The sequence below is a fragment of the Lynx canadensis genome, chromosome A3, assembly GCF_007474595.2.
Source record: "Lynx canadensis isolate LIC74 chromosome A3, mLynCan4.pri.v2, whole genome shotgun sequence".
Classification (NCBI taxonomy): Eukaryota; Metazoa; Chordata; class Mammalia; order Carnivora; family Felidae; genus Lynx; species Lynx canadensis.
In genome coordinates this window covers 14,341,906-14,347,905 of record NC_044305.1, presented here as the reverse complement: position 1 = coordinate 14,347,905, position 6,000 = coordinate 14,341,906, and positions in this window count along the sequence as shown.

Here is a 6,000-nt window from a genome sequence, read left to right as displayed (position 1 = left end):
TATTCTGGGAAGGGGGCGTCTAGGCTTCACCGAATGCCAAAGGGTTCAGGGTCCCAGATGGGGGGCTCCCAGGGGGAAAGAAGAATGCAGAGGAGCGGAGCCGGCGGTGGAAGGGTCAGGAGGGCCTCTCGGGGGAGGTGATATTCGGGCGGTGACCTGAAGGAGGCAGAGACACTGCCACACAAAAGTTCTGAGCGAAATTCATTCTGGGCCGAGGGAACAGCAAGTCTAGGGGCTCTGAGTGGGGAGGGGCCAGGAGGCCGGCGCGGCTGGAGCAAAGTGACCACCAGGGTAGAGGATGGGGAGGGAAGGGGCCACATCAAGCGAGGGCTTGATGAGGCCTTGGTAAGCCTTGAGGCTTCGTTCTTAGCGGGAAGCCACTGCAGGGTGCTGAGCAGGGTGCTTGATGGAGCAGGGGGCCACTTTGGAGGTTGAGCAGAGAAGGGAGCACTGAGCAGTGAGCCAGAGGGGAGCAGGAGACTAGGCGCGAGGCCCCTGCAGTCTTCCAGGGGACCGAGGGTGGCCGCTTGGACCAGGGCAGGGATGGGAGAGGCGGTCCCATCCGGGAGATATTTTGAGGCAAGAGCCGACAGGACTTAGACTGAGAGAGCCCGGAGCTTTCACACCTCTGTGCTTCAGTGTCTGCTCACCCCCCGCCCCCTGGGCCGTGCCTTCCTGTGGCTTCAAACCTCTACCCCAGAACCCTCTGATCCTCCACCATGTGGCAGAGCCGGCTACCAATCTACTCTTACCCAGTTCCCCTTCCTTTCCTACTAACAGATCCCCAGCATGATCTGGGAGAGCGATGTGCCCACCACAGATCTCCGCCTCCTTCCAGCTGGGAGGTGCCACAACGAGGTGATAGGAAGTCACGGGGTGCGGTCTCCAGGAACAGGCTTTCATAGGAGGTGCACTCAGCCTTTGGCCCCTCTTCTTCCTCTTTCTTCCTCCCAGGAACAGGGACGTGATGGCCGGAGCCCCTTCCCCCAACAGCTTTTTAGAGACCGTGAGGGAAATGTCAAGGACATGACAATAACCTCAACTCCGATGTCCTTGGGGGCTGAACCTCTATCAAAACTCATCTTGAGAAAGATCAAACCTTTGTGGATTCAAGCCACTGTCGTTGGATCTCTGTTACTAGCAGTAGGATAAAATTCCCACCTGATATGACCCCAACCCAACTGCCCATTGGTTGTGTCCATCTGAATAACACAAGCCCCTCGGGCTTAGCGTGTCTGATGCTGGGTCTGCCAGCTTTCTCTCAAGGAACTTCTGAGTGGGGAGTCCAGACATCTGGGAGAAAAGAGAACTAACCGTACAAGAGCTGCGTCTGTGCACCCACCTCCCACCTTTCTATTTATCCATCCACTTTTTTTAAAAATTTTTTTTTTCAATGTTTTTTATTTATTTTGGGGACAGGGAGAGACAGAGCATGAACGGGGGAGGGGCAGAGAGAGAGGGAGACACAGAATCGGAAACAGGCTCCAGGCTCCGAGCCATCAGCCCAGAGCCCGACGCGGGGCTCGAACTCACGGACCGCGAGATCGTGACCTGGCTGAAGTCGGACGCTTAACCGACTGCGCCACCCAGGCGCCCCTATCCATCCACTTTTATATCAACCTATCCATCCATTCATCCATCCGTCCATCCACCCTTCTGTTTGTCTGTGCATCCGTGTATCTGACAAACTGCTTTTTTTTTTTTTAAGTGTTTATTTACTTTTGAGAGAGAGACCAAGTATGAGCAGGGGCGGGGGAGAGAGAGAGAGAGAGGGAGACACAGAATCCGCAGCAGGCTCCAGGCTCCGAGCTGTCAGCACAGAGCCCGACGCGGGGCTCGAACTCACGGACCGTGAGATCATGACCTGAGCCGAAGTCGGACGCTCCACCGACTGAGCCACCCAGGCAGCCCTGTCTGACAAACTTTTATCAAGCATCTACTGGGTACCGGGCCCTGTGCTAGACCCAGGAGATAGAGATGCGAATAACATATTTTATTTGATGCCCGGTTGCTCCTACACGAGCAGAATATCTGTGGGAGGATGCGCCAGAGGCTGGAAACCATGTCTGTCCCCACAGAGGGGGACTGGGCACCAGGAGACAGGGATATGTATTCCTTTTGAACCCTTTGAATTTCGCATCCTGCGTTTGTGCTATCTAAACATTCTAAAATTAAAAAATATACGCACATCTCATCTGGATTTTCGGAATTTGCTTTGCTCCTGAAAGGATTTGAGGCACTTACGAGAATACACAGAGATGAACAGATGCTACCCTGCTGACGGGGGGTTGACAGTCTCGTGGGGAAGAGAGAGGAGCAGACAATTCCAATATCGTGTCCCACAAGGGGCGGCGGGCTGCAGGATGCTACTTGGCAGGGTCTTGAATGGTCCTGGCGGGGGCACTCAGCCATGGCCCCCCAGGCAATGCCCTGGCACAGGCACCTTTATCTTGTCCCTGTCCGGGCTTGAAAACTAAGATGCCTACCTCCGGAACTTAGATGGATGGCCAAGACCCCCTCCCTTCCAAGTTCAGGCCCTTCTTCTCCTTCTTCTTCCTCCTCCCCCTCTTCTTCATTCTTTAACATTTATTATTGAGAGACAGAGAGACACAGAGCATGAGCAGGTGAAGGGTAGAGAGAGAGACAGACACAGATTCCGAAGCAGGCTCCAGGCTCTGAGCTGTCAGCACAGAGCCCGACGCGGGGCTCAAACCCACCAACTGCGAGATCATGACCTGAGCCGAAGTTGGTTGCCCAACCGACTGAGCCACCCAGGCGCCCCCAAGTTCAGGCACTTCTGTGAGCTGACCCCTAAAGCCACTGAGCCCCACTTATGTCCTTATGCCCAGGTCAGGGATGGCCGGAAAAGCGGCCCATGGCTGGGGAAACACCCACCTTCATTGCCCGTGTGTTGTCGGTGTGCTTATTCTTCACTTTGCGCCTCTGGGCCTGGGTGTGAATGCCCCGAGTACAGGAGGGAACTTGTCTCTGGGGCCCTGATGTCCAGCACGGCTGTGACCTCTGGCTGGGAAGCGAGGGCTGGGGCTGACGAGGGGCAGGAGCCGAGCAGGGGGGAGAGAGGACCAGCCAGGCTGCTTGGAGAATGCGGTCTTTTTCTGAGCAGCCCTTTGAAATCGAGCAAGAATAACTTTAAACAATAAGATGCTTCTCTCTCTCCCCCTCGGCTGTTGCCCAGGCAACGCCAGAGTGCTCAACAACTGTTTAGTTTTTTAAGAAACCCAATCCCCCTCCCTTTGGTCAGCTACCGCCAGGAAGATGAAGAGGCAGCGTAGGCGCCCCTGGCGGCCCATTGTGTGGGAACCCGGGTCAGCCGCCTGCAGCAGTGACATTTAAATCTGACGCTACATATTATATATGAACCTGGAGCCGCACTCCTCAGTGGCTTGTGCTCCCTAACCGGGGGAGGCTTCAATCTCCCGCCCCAGACTCTTTGCCTGCATGTGGCTCTGACAGTTTGGGGGTCACTGCAGAGGCTGATCGCCGCCTGCAAAGCGGCGGGTGGCAGCGTGGGTGTTGGGAGGCGATCTGTCCCCAACCCTCTGCATCACCTCACCCAGGAGAGTCCTCGTCAGGCCAGAGGTCACTGTGTCCACGCAGGGCAGTGTTTAGCCTCCAGAGGCTCTCCTAAAATCCCTGCCTTTGTGGGACTTTGACCATTAACACCAGCAGCTCACCTACTTTACATTTTCCTGCTGGTGGCGTGGGACTGAGGCCCATTATCTCTGTGGGGCCTCCACCGACCCAGCGGGGGAGGTTTTTGGCCTCCCCAGGTTACACAGAAATCCAGGTGGCAGGGAGTCCTGAAAGAAGGCTACGGGGGGCTACACACTTAAAAAACACAGCTCCCTAGGGCTGTGCAAGGAGGTGGATGTTACCATGAACCCACTTTATCGGGAGTGGGAACTGAGGCTCCAGGGGCTGACATGACAGCTGGCGGATATGGCAGGATTTGGACTTGGGCGGGCTCAAGTTCAGAGCCTGCGCTCCTCTGTCCCACCCCAGACGGCCTTGGTGAGGCTCTGTGATCTGGGGAGACAGATGGGCAGATATTCCTCTGGCTCCTGGGACGTGGCCAATGGGCTCTTCTGGAGGGGCGACTGGCTCCCTGCTTTCCTTCTGGAAGGAAAGTGGTGAGCTTCGGCGTCGAGGAGTTCTGGATTCGGGGTCCTAAGGCAAGCCAGAGAGCATGTTTAGCCCCCCACCCCTGGCTTATCTGTAAGATGCAGTGCAGTGGGGGAAAGATAGTAGCTGCCAATCAGGGAGAGGCTTCCCTGCGGGAGGCAGTCTGCTCACACATATTCCCTCATTTAATCATCCAGTGACTCCTGACACAGGTATTCTCTCCATTTTCAGATGAAGAGCTGGAGACCCGGGGAGGCGGAGCCTCTGGCCCAAAGTCACGGCTACACGTGAGAGCTCCTGACGATAAACCACAGGGCCAGGTCCTGGCACGTAGTAGGTGCAGGGCAGGTGCGGGCTCGAGTCTCCCAGGAAGAGAAACAGAGGGGCTCCGTCGCCTGGGAAACAAAACTGTGGGACAAAGTTAAATTTAGAAGAGCCAGACCGGGTTAGAACAAGCCCCGTATCCAGCTCAGCCGCAGAAGCAGGACGGGAAATTGGCTTCAGCCACGACAAAAACCTAGAAGTCTGGACACTCGTGAAATGAACCAGGCCGCAGTGGGGGAGGCCGGCTGCGGGGCGGCCGCCTGGGCTGAGCGAAGGAGCCCCCACCTGGGTCAGGTGGCCTTGCCCGGCCTGGCCCCGGGAGTCCCAGCAGTGACAGGGCAGGGCGCCACATCCGGGCTGACACCTCCGCCCCCGCGGCCGTTCCCCCGCGGACAGGACAGCGGCAGAAGGGAGGTCCCCCTCCGCTTCCCACCTCCTCCCCCAGAAAGCCCGGTCCCCGCCCAGCCCGCATGGCTCGTTTAGCACCGCTAAGTGGCAAGCCCGGAGGGGCGGCGGCGGGAGGGGCCGGGTAATGAACTCCTATTGGCTTCCTTCACAAGATCACTGCCTTAATTTACGAGGCCTGAGCGACTCTCATTTCCCCAGTGCGCGTTGAGTAATTAACTATTAATAAAAGCATTACCGAGTTAACCACGGGGGCATGTTTAATTCATGGGGCAGCCCTGGAACAGGACGGGAGGCTTTGGCTCAGTGGGGGATTCCTCCCAGAGCAAAATATTGCCAGCGGGAGGCTGACCCCCGAGCCAGTCTCTCTGCCATCCTGGACGCCCCTCACCAGGGGATGCCAGCATCCCCTCCAGAGCGGGCCTTGGGAGGTATGAATCCCAGTGGAGACGGCTCCTTGCTGTGATGGGGAGCTAGCAAGTGACCTTGGACAAGTCACTTGGGCTCTTTGAGCCTGTTTGTCATCTGGAAAACGGGGTGGCCGATGATACTGACCTCCCAGGGGGGGACTGCAGGTGTGAAGAAAGTCACTCACACTTTTCTTGTGTCTTTGAATCAGCTCTCCTCCCTGCCTGGTATGCCTTACTCCTTGTCTGTGGGGCAATTCCTATTTAATCTTCAAGGCTTTAGTCTTCAAAAGGGTCAGCTTCCCCCAAGACTCTTTACTCTCCTCCTGCCCCAGGCAGAATTGGTTGCTCCCCTTTCTGTCCTTCCCATACATTCTATTATGGAATCCATCCATCCACCCACATACACACCCACCCATCCACCCATCCATCCACCCACCCACCCACCCAGGCATCCATCCACCCATCCACCCATCCTTCCATCCATCCAGGCATCCACCCAGGCATCCATCCACCCACCCACCCACCCATCCATCCACCCATCCATCCACCCATCCATTCATTCATATTTATTGAGTAGCTATAGTTTGCATCTCTGATTATGTTGTTTTGAAGTTATGGATAAACCTGGCTCTCCTGAGACTAGTGGCTCTTGTCTTTTGGGGGTCAGGGTCACTCCCCCAGAAAAACGCACATATGCACATACATGCCTTGTAGCCTC